Source organism: Camponotus floridanus, unplaced genomic scaffold (genome assembly GCF_003227725.1).
Source record: "Camponotus floridanus strain SB8 unplaced genomic scaffold, Cflo_v7.5 scaffold207, whole genome shotgun sequence".
In the NCBI taxonomy this organism is placed as follows: Eukaryota; Metazoa; Arthropoda; class Insecta; order Hymenoptera; family Formicidae; genus Camponotus; species Camponotus floridanus.
This window is the reverse complement of record NW_020229334.1, coordinates 98,025-109,877: the sequence shown is the minus strand read 5'-3', so window position 1 is coordinate 109,877 and position 11,853 is coordinate 98,025. Positions and strand designations below refer to the sequence as shown.

General features: G+C 44.2%; 1 pseudogene; it reads right to left on the bottom strand.

The window, feature by feature from the left end:
• The window catches only part of LOC112637820, a 10,733-nt pseudogene extending 1,164 nt beyond the window's left edge, over positions 1-9,569 (bottom strand).
• Positions 9,570-11,853: the final 2,284 nt, after the last annotated feature.

The following is an 11,853-nucleotide window of genomic DNA, read 5'->3' as shown; positions in this document are numbered from 1 at the left end:
TGAGGAATGTCGGTCATCGTTCAGCTTGTTTCGCACCGCGAATCCCAAAGATTGCAAAAACGCAACGTTGATGCGCTGATGTTTCTTTTTCTCGGATGATTGGATATTAGCGAACGTCGACGTTGATGTTGTTGGTGTCGCTGATTTCGTAAAGATTGCGTTATCTCTCGCGTCTTTCGATCCGTTCAACACGAGCATCTCATACGTCGCATACGTACGTACGTTATCGCCGCAGCCGTCGTACGTGCAATCTTACGGTGATCTCTTTCCTCGAAAATCGAGCAATCGTCCGTTCTGGTCGACAACGCGTAACGTTAAATCCGTAATGCTCCGCGCGATGATCGGAAGGTAAATGATCTGCGCCGGCGTTTCCGATATCTTATATCCCGACGGTACCCTCGGTGAAAATTCGTGTATCGTATGAACGAGTTTGCCGTTGTTTGTACGCGCCCGCGGTCACGTTACATTCTACGCGGATAATATTAACGTTGATAATGTTAATCGGCATGTTCGATTCGTACCATTTTCCCGGCTCGAGAATACGATTCGAGAATCCTAGCAGCGATCCAATGTTGTCGGGTTTGCTAAAGTTTAATCTGTATGCGCATTTGATCTCGCTTTTCATTGTATTGTAATTAGCGCAGAGCACTATAGGATATTCGCCACCTTCGTAGTCATCGCCGTCAATGTGTTTCTTATCGCGATGTTTCCGTGAAATTGCACGTTTCAAAAATTCATGTATATCTCGCAACTCGTACGATCCCTCGGGAATCGTAATTTCCGCGTCGTCTTTGCCAAAGTAAAATTTATTATTCGAGGAATTCACGTATCGTGTGATAAGTCTCAAAATTCGTTAGACCGAGTTCGTATTCATCGTCGCTCAAGTCTACAGTGGGAAAGAAATTTGCCGCGAGAACGCTACTCTTCCCAGTCAACGTGAATGTCATAGACATGTCGACAAAACTGTTGAACAAATACTGAGTTAAATAGCGCGATATCCGTCTTTAAATTCGCACACATCGACCGTTCGAAGAAATTGCAACCACAATTGTCCGCAGATGCTCTGATCGTAAGTTTGAACAGGCGTGTGATTGTACTGTATCTTCGTTACGTTTCGTCCGAAATATCACACAAGTTCCTTGGGAGGTCGAAGATTGCCGAAACTGTCGAAATATACGACGCGATCACCCCTCTTTGCGTACGCTACCCAATGAGTACCCAGTCCTTCGACGCTATCTAAATTTACGATGCCGTTCTCGTTTTGATAAATATCACCGATCGGTAAAGAGTCGCGCATGAAAACACTTCTAAAATACGGAATGCGCATACGTTTCGCCAGTTGTAGCAATTGTACGTTGGTAGTTGCGCCTTGCAGCATTTTAACGTCTCTTTGACGTTTTTTTTTTCTTCTTCTCGTTGAGACTTCTCGTCCGTATTTGTAAGGAGCGAGATATAATCCGCGACCTTCCATGGCGCGATTGTGACGTAGCATCTTTTGCATCTGACGTTGCGCGGCTTTTCCGTCGTTCACCACATTCGCTACACCCGCCGCTCCGCCGATCAGGGATCCGAGCGCGCCCAGCATTGGTAGAATCGGCAATACGCCGCCGCATTTCGCTACCGGAAGTATCCGTTTCTTCACAGTTTTCTTCTTCGTCTTCGTCCTCTTCATGCCCATACCGAGCTTCGTCTTGGCTTTCATCGCCGCCCAGACAGCTGTGGCTGCGGCTCTTTCACCGAGAGTCGAATCTCTCGCACCGATACGATTTCGCGCTTTCTCGGCGAGTATCTTATCCGCCGCGTGTCTCTCGGTGAGATCGTTGCTCCGAAAGTACTCTATATCGTGTTCGCGACACGCCGCGTCCAATAAATTTATACCTCGATCGCCTCTGGCTAATCGCTTCCGCAACCGCGTGCCTGGGCCGCAAAACTGATAGCCGGGAATATGGAATTCGATCGGAAGCGCGTTTATCGCACGATTTAAGAGACCGCTGCCTCTTACGATTCTCGCTGACATACGTAGCAATCTTTTATCAACGGAGGCGGACCGTCAATGTGCGTTCGCTGCCACGGCTGGTTGTAATGTCGCATGCACGAACCTCCGGATCAGCCTTTATATATTCAGGAAGCTTGTCCCACAATCGTTCCACGTAATCACCGAAATTTTCCAGTAAAAGAATCTTCGGAATATACTGCAGCTGTTTGGCGGTAAGTCCGAGAATGTCTCTCTCGTCCGACAGAAGGAGAAACATTTTTGATACTGAGCAGTTTCGAGTCGCGACACCTCTATAAATAGGCCTCCCCCTCGCGATCATTCGCAAAATTGGTTCGAAACAGAAAACATGCGGTTCGTACGACAGCCTTTGACGATACGCGTGACGAATTGCGACGACAGATTACGCTCGATGGGGGACAACGCGGAGATGCGCAGACACGGTACGATGTTACCGACTACTATACGCGCGATCGTTTGCGGTCCCTCGAATTGTGGTAAAACCAACGTTTTGATAAGTCTACTGGAAAGTCCACACGATGTACGTTTCGAGAACGTTTACGTGTACTCAAAGTCGCTGCAACAGCTGAAATATCGATATCTGGAGAATTTATTGACGCCGATCGACGAAATCGGCTATTTTACGTTCTCGAATAACAGTGACGTCATTCCACCGTGCGAGGCACGTCCAAACTCGATTTTTGTCTTCGATGACGTGGCGTGCGACAAGCAAGATACGATAAGAGAGTACTTCTCAATGGGTCGTCACTCGAACGTCGACTGCTTCTATCTTTGTCAGATGTACGCGAGAAACATCTTATACGCGACAACGCGAACCTGCTGATCTTGTTTAAACAGGACGGTACAAATTTGAAACACGTGTACAACGATCACGTGAATACCGATATGTCGTACGAGGATTTTAGTGAATTATGCCGTACTTGTTGGCAACAAAAGTATGGATTCCTAGTGATTGATAAGAACAGCGCGCTTACGAACGGGCGATACAGAAAAGGATTTAACGTGTTCGCGATTCCGCGAAACGATTAGTCGCTCGACATTCCGTCCAGAAGGGTGAAACGCTCGACGTTCTGTCAACATGGCTGGAAACGATAATATTCGCGAGCGTGAAAAGATTGCGCGGGAGATTGAGAAAACGAGCGAATCGATCCGCAAGAAACATCGCGCTTTGAAGACCGGTAAGATCGACGAAGATATCGCAGTCACGACTCATTTTAGACCTATTATCGAGCCGCTGCAAAAGATCGTCGACAACTCTAGCGCAATCGCGGTGAAAAAAGAGCCGGAGAGTAACGCTGACGCTATAATTAAAACGTTACCCATCAAGCGATATAAGGAAGAGGAGGAGGAGGAGGAGGAGTAGGAGGATGCGACATCGAAAAAGAGGAAACGATCGGTGAAGGCGAAACGTTTATCGATGTCGCGTATATACGATCTATCGGAGACTTTATCGGATGAACCGCCGATAACCTCTACACCGTTCGCGCCGAAAATCGCGCAACTCGCGATACCCGAATCACTCGCGATCGAAGATGTTTTCGAAACTACGGGCAATCCGCCCGAAACATCCGTTCGAAACATGTTACAAACATCGGAAGGTCAAGAAGTGTTACGAGAGAACTTGGGACCACTGGGGCAAAAATACATGGGCGCTCTTCTTAGCGGTGACGAAAGAAAAAAAAACGCTATCGATCACGTGTACGGCGTCTATTTCAACGAGAATGGAATGCGTCTCGGTAACAAACGATTCGGCATTGACAAAGATGACTCTATAATCATAGACAATGTGAGATACATCGGTACACCGGTATTATACGAGTTGATCTTCATGAGAATTCCCAATGACGCCATATACACTGAGGACGATGCGCAAAAATATAAGAGCATATTGATGGCGACGAGTGCGCATAAACGTCGATATAATGCGCAAGGTCAATTAAAGAGCAACAAGAGATACAAGTATAAACAAATAATCGCGCTGTTGATGTCGTTCGAATCGAAAAAGAAAAAAAACGGGAACGGAAGTATTCACACCTCGCGCGATGACACTAACCGACAATAAGATCGATTACGCACTGGGACGATCCCAACGAGCTAGTGGATCGCCTGCGATTGCTCGATGTTTCGCGTCGAGCTGGCCACAACGCTCACGACAACGAGATCTTGTCGATCATAGAGGAACTTCGCGAAGCCGGCATTATTATAAATTAAACGGGGCCTCGACGAAACTAATCAGTCGATCGACGACACTCGCATCGAAAAACAATGCCTATCAACAAATTTGGATTATTCGAACGGAGAAACGAAGAAATCAGCACGAGCGATCATTGGGGTAAATTGGTGACGAGTTACAAGGCTATGAACACGTCAGGAACGGCTACATACGAGGCGGCATACAAGTCCACAACGGCTACGAACGAGACAAAAACAATTGTCAACGAAGCTACGAGCGTCAAAACGCTCTGTGTCGCGTCGCAACGGACTATGACGCGAGGTCGCGCAAGATTCGCCGTGTAGCGCAACCTGAGGCTGATACCGATGCTGTCAACAAACTATACGTGGAAGAATGCGTTAAAACGTTGAAAAATCAACGGAAAGAATCAGACGAGAAGCTGACTGCGTTCGAGAAGGACCTGCGAGCTTTGCAGGCTGCGATAAACGAGCTTCATCGTACGATTAACGCTAATTCAGAAACGGCTATCAACCTGTAATGTGCTGTAGTGAACGGTTTAGGAGCGGCTATTGTACAATTATTAAACATCTAGAAAGGTTTACCGAACGGCTATGAACGATTATCCGACGATTATCGAGCTATAATGAGTGGCAGTGATCGAAGAGGAAACGGTCTCGAACGAGGCTACGAACGATTCAAGAACAGCTGCGAACGAGGCTATGAGCATCTCAAGGACGGCTGCGAACAAGGCTATGAACACGTCAGGAACGGCTACATACGAGGCGGCATACAAGTCCACAACGGCTACGAACGAGACAAAAACAATTGTCAACGAGGCTACGAACGGGTCAGAAATGACTGCGAACGAGGCTACGGACTGCTTAAAAACGACTATCAACAGGGTTAATCGCGCCAACAAAGGGATCAAGAACGGCAGTGAACGGCAATTGAACGGCAGTGAACGGCTAAAGAACGGCTATAAACGACAATCGAACGGGTCAGCAACGGCAATCAAACGGCTATTGAACGGGTCAGCAACGGCAATCGAACGGCAGTGAACGGCAATTGAACGGCTACGAACGGCAATTGAACGGCTACGAACGGCTATTGAACGGCTAATTCGATTGACGAATCGAAACATCGATGGGCCGACGATCGGGAATAACCGGGGAAGCGAAGAAACAACATAGTTTAGAGAAACGGCAGTTGGTGAACGAACTGCACGCACCGGCGAGAAAAAATTTCCCCCGAAGACACGTAATAGTGCGGGGATACGATGATCTATGGCAAGCCGACATTGTCGAGATGCGTCCGTACTCTCGTTTCAACAGAGGTTACAACTACATACTCACAGTCATCGATGCGTTGAGCAAGCACGCGTGGGCCGTACCGCTCAAGAGTAAAGGCGGAAGCGAGACAGCTGACGCTATCGCCGAGATAATTCGAGATAGCGAGAGGTGTCCGAAAAACATACAGACCGACATGGGGAAGGAATTTTATAACGCCGACGTGCAACGACTCATGCGAAAACACGGCATAAATAATTATTCTACGTATTCGGTATTGAAGGCATCGATCGTTGAGCGATTCAATCGCACGCTAAAAGACGACATGTGGAAGATGTTTACGCTGAACGGATCTTACAAGTGGGTCAAGGCGTTGCCGGGATTCGTATCGGATTACAACGCGCGCAAGCATCGAACGATCGGTATGCGACCCGTCGACGTTACCCCCGCGATCGCCGAGAGACTCTTGGCTACTGTATACAACCGTGTAAATATCGCGGGTCCGGCGAAATTCAAAGTAGGTGACTCGGTACGCGTTAGCAAGTACAAGACAGTTTTCGAGAAGGCTTACACGCCAAATTGGACAACCGAGGTGTTTAAAATTGTAAAAGTGCAGCATACTAATCCCGTGAGTTATTTACTCGAGGATTATCGCAAAAAACCTATCGCTGGAGCGTTCTACGAGCACGAGTTGCATCGCGCGAATTATCCCGACGTGTATCTCGTGGAAAAAGTACTGCGCAGGAGAGGTGACGAGGTTTACGTGAAATGGCTAGGATTTGACAATTCGCACAACTCTTGGATACATAAGGACAATATGATTTAATTTATATACAGTGTTTATTAATATTTCTTTCAATAATACTATATATATTCTTAATATAAGTATGTAAGATATGCGCTACATAAAATATATGAAATATAAATGTGCAAGATGTGTATTATATAAAACTATATGAAGTACAAAATATATACAGTAATAAATAAAATATATACATGTATTTACAAAGGTATCCTATAATGTCCCCATGGTAACGTGTCAGTCGAATCAGGTACGATATATCGCTTGTCATCGTACGGACTCAGAGCAATTTTCGTCTCGCGGACGGTATACACTTGGTGCAGTTTAGATCTTATACACGACTGCTGTCGCGTTATTTCGATCTCTTCGTTTAAACACCGCGTGTAATCTTCGAAGGTTATATTACGCGCTACGACATTACTTTTGACGCCTTTAACTTTCTTCGTGTCTTTCTTTCCGTTCACTCGTAACGCGTACATCTTTGCTCTGAGCCCGACGAATTCGGTCATTATCGCACCGTTATTTTCATCCTTCATCAGACCCGGCACTTTTTTATTTACAAGCGGTATATCGTACGCATTGTCCACCGCATAATCGCTCGTGTCGAATCTAACAATGTCGCGCTTCATGTTGTCGTACACATCCGCGCACTCGATGTGATATATGAGACTATCCGTATCGGTGTATATTACCCGGCATTTGTTGCGATACAGAGGATATATGTACTCGTGATGAAATTCGTACAGACACGTCTTGGATATGTCGAGTATGCACATATCCACGTAAATCGGTTTGTAAAATTTCACCTCGAGTTTACGCAATTCTACCGCAATCAGATTTTCCGAAAAGACGCTTCTGCTATGGAAATTCGGTTTCGCGATCATCGCTTCCGCGCCGAATCGACCGTCCCATTTTGTTAATAATTTTACATCGACCCGATTACGCACATTTTTCATCGTTTTGCCAAATACCGCGTTGTTCATTAATTTATATAAATTTTTCTCGAAATCGTTTTTCGCGAGTGTTCTGAAACGTGTATTTAATTCTATATAATTTCGAAGCCATGGAGATTGAGTAAACTGTAAAATTCTATGTATTTTTGTTATACGAAGGCCGTGACGCGTACACTGTTGTAGGTTACGGTAGTGTATCACGTAACGCTTCTTATCGTATAACGTTGCGAGCAGTTTGAATTCCCGCTTACCGGGCGGCTTGTCGCGCGTCGGGCAAAATGGTAGGTCGGTGTGCGTATCGTGAAGATGTTGCGGGTACTCGAGATCGACTTCGAGGATATACCCCGTGGGCGAATTTAACGCTATAGATGATACGTCAAAATTCGACGCGTCGACGACCCATCGAAAATCGGCGTAAGGCAACGGTTGACACATTGCCCATCCGTATAAATTATTAACGTCAAAATACATCAAGTACGACGATGGTTTCGATGGATCATACGATTGTCGCATGTACTTGTTATTAGCGCGCACGTATCTGTTGGAACATTGGCTCAGACCACCGCGTATACCGCGTTCTATAAACATGACCATGTCGATATCTGTAAGCAACTCGAACGTGATCTTTGTATGCTTTAACATGGCGTCCCACGTGTATCCGGGCAGAGTATAGTAATACGCAGGGTCGAGTCCGTAACTTTTGATGCAGCTATCGCGAAAATTTTCGAAAATATCGACTAATAACAAGACGTCGATTTTGAGATACATATCGCTGTATTCGCCCAGCGTTCGAATGGAGAATCGCGTCCAGATGTTCTCGGCGTGCGCGTAATCGCTCTCGGATATAGTTTCACCGGTCAAGGAACTGTAAAACGATTCGCGCGGTGGTAAACGCGTTCTCGCAACCTATCTATCGAGTCGATGTATTCGTACAGAAAGACGCCTTTTCGCGTTAATAAACTGAAATTTTCTACGGATAAATTTTGAAATTCCGATTTTAAAATTTTGAGCTTGTCTTTGTCTAGATAAGATGCCAATTTGTTGAGACTCGATGTAAGAAATTTGTACGAATCGATGAAGCGTAATTTTACATTATTTTTCCAATCGCCTTCCTTAAGGTCGACATATTTCGTAAACGAAATATATTTTTCTTTCGTTATCGGAAGTAACTCGACGCTCCCTTCGAACGCTGTAGCTATTTCCTCGATAATAAAGTGTAAATCATAACCGGATAAATTGTGGAAAACTATCGGAATACAAAAAGATTCTTTGTAATTTAAATTGCAATTTGAATGTGCGGGACCTCTGTACCGCCCGGTCAGATGACAATGATCGCGAACGCGTGTATCGTGTTGCGCGAACGGCTTTTCGCATATATGACATTGAGTGGCGTTGTAAAATTTTTCACACTCTTCGGACGTTAAATTAACCATGGGGACATTGGTCGTTAAAATATTCTTAACGCGAATCGCTAAATTTTTAAGATCTTCGACGAACCACGCTATACAATCAACGCTACGACGCGAATGATACGCCGATAAAGATTCATCGTACGAACAATGCATATAATACGCTATACTAAATACCCGATGATGCTGGTACAATTTTTGTTGTTGTTGTTCTTCCTTCGTTTTGGTCAGAACGCATTCCAGGTCGGCGTACACGACGAATGGAAGCCGCTCTTTCCTGTTGTAATTGTTGAACTCGAGTCACTTGTCCTTGTCGCTCGGCAACCGGATAGCGCAGTCATTCATCTCCCCGCAGTCGACCGTATGCGACTGCAACTTGTCATCTGAACTAAAATAATGCAGGCATCTGTAAAAGAAAATTCGTTTAATTTTGACAACATTTTAACAATTTGTTATATAAATTATAATTATTTTATATTAATATATACATACCGATCGCAGATATATTTGTGATTCTTGTGTTTGCTCAGTTGCGAGCTCACGAGCCGGGATAAATTTTTTATCCACGCGAAATGTCCTACGTTGTTGCCGTCTTCCACGTATAGCAGATTCACGTGCTTATCTCGCTTCTGCTCTGTTAGTCGTAGTGGAACAATGTTCTCGCTTTCGATGCCGTACACGTTGATCGAGATACTGTTTGCGAGTTCAAATTTTTTAATTTGATTTAAAGTTACTGGAAACTCAATGTCCCGGAGATTCAGCACTGTCGCGTAAGATGGATACGATGATTCTCGTTCCACCTTTCTTTCTGCGGGATATAGAGCGGCGACCACTGCCCACGCGAAACACGCATTGTCTTTAGACTGTACGTTAATCACCGCTCTTTTCATCATAATCTCCCGCGACAATTTAATGTGGCATCCCGCGCGCATTGGATTATATTTATTTACATTAACAGTCAAATTCTGTATTCTTGACAATGCCCAGCCGCTATCGCGTTCCTGAAACTCTTCCAGAGACGCTAAAGTGGGCTCGATAACGCGGCGCTCGAACCACTCGCGTAAATCCGATGTGCGAAAGACTTCACAGTTTCTCGTATTCACACTTTTATTCGCGCGCTTATCACCCGACACAAATTCACCATTAAACACAGTGTTCACTTTTACACTGTTGTGTCTTTTTAGAACGTCTTGCACTTGCTCGAGCACGATGTCTTCGGCATCCTCGAGAAATTGACGAGGTTCGATATAGTTTGCGTTAATCACGGCACCGGTTAGAATACGGCTGTCGAACGCTGTATCGATCTCTCGCCAAACGAGTCTTACAGCGTTATTATCACCGCTGTAATCACCACCGCTGGGAATAAACCGTCTCTGCAATCGAGTCTTTGCACCTTCTAATCGCGCGATTTTAGCCACCAGAGATTGCCTGTTTCCGATCGAGAGCCGCTTGACACGACTGCGTTCTTCGAGCTCTTGGATCAATTCCTCGTAACGCTGCAGCCACGCGAAATACTCGCCCAAGGTTGCAATTTGGCGAGATCCCTCCATCAGATCGCGTTCGGTCTGCTCGATGTTTTCCATTTTCCTGTCTTTTTCACACTTTTAAAGCACTACGTCACAGTTTTCTACGGATGACTTTTGCACACGATAAACAATACCGTTCTCTATCTTGAACGTGAAATTGCGCAAAAATCTTTCTAACGGAACACCGCTATACTTTTTTACAACCGACGTGTCGATGGGCGTTCAAATCACATACTATGATGATTTGATGCACTTCAATCCTTCTTATATATGAAGGAGGAAACGAAAGTACAAAGCAGCCAAACATCGGCGCTCATACGCGTCGCAATATCGTCTCTTCCGAGAAAAAATTACGGAGGACGATTCTGGGAGGTGCCATTTGTTTATATTGTTTATAAATTCGCATGATGTATAATTCAATGAGAGAGAGATAAGGATACGTCGAACGGAAAAAAATCTATAATTACTTATATCGGGGGTAAGGGATGTACCGCGAAAGCGCAAAGCAGCCGAACATCGGCGCTGATATACGAGCGGTGGAAGCAAGGGTGCAAAGCAGCCGAACATCGGCGCTCATACGCGTTGCAATTCTTCCGAGAAAAAACATGCGAGATGATTCTAAGGTGTTTATATTGTTTATCAACCGGGCACATAATACAATATCGCTTATACTTTCGATAAACATATGGGACCGCGCATACTTTTTTTTTACGAGGTGTTTACGGCGATATGGCGATAATGTCGCATCTCTATTATACGATCTCGTATCGAGATCTCGCTGCCTTGTCAGAAAGAGTTTGGCAGTGCGCGAGTCGAGAAATCGAAAGTGAAGAAATCAAAAGTGAAGAAGTGAATATTTTTTTCATCGTTCTTGTGCATTTTATAACATGGCCGAAGAAAATATCATTATCATTAATGATGACGACGATGATGATGTTGTGATCATCGATGATGATCGATGTGATGATCATCGAAAATAATAATGTGAGGATCATTGACAATAATAATGTATTGAATGTTGATGAAAATGACGAAGATGACGAAGATGACATCGAAGTAGAACCTTTGGCGGACAGCGATTACGAGAGTGTCGATAGTGATAATGAACTATTACATATCAGAGAACGAAATTTAGACTTACCGGAAATATTGACGATGAACGATACGATAAAAATATGTCGCATATCGTTCTATTATGTAGAATATGGACGGAAATATTGTGCGGAATGCTTCCTACAACTATAGTTTTTATTTCTGGAAGCTAGAGCTGTACGGGAACATCGCTGCATGAATTGTCGACATTTAAGCAATATATCCTGCAAAGAGTGCAGGAAATCACTGTATCAAATATTACCGTGCGACATGTGCCCCATGTGCACATTAAAACATTGTAAGTATTTTTTTATAAATCTTATTATAACTATATATTTTTTACTATATATTATAATATATATTTTTTTACTATATATTTTTTTGTTACAGGAGCCGCCTCCCCCTGAACCGGCGCAATCCCTCCCCCTTCCCCCAATTAATTTTATATATTTTTTATAATTATATTATATTATATCATTATATTTTATATTTTTATATTTTTATATTTTTATATTTTAATTTTAAATACATACACACACACACACACACTCACACACACACAAATATGTATAATATACACATACACACATTTTAAAAT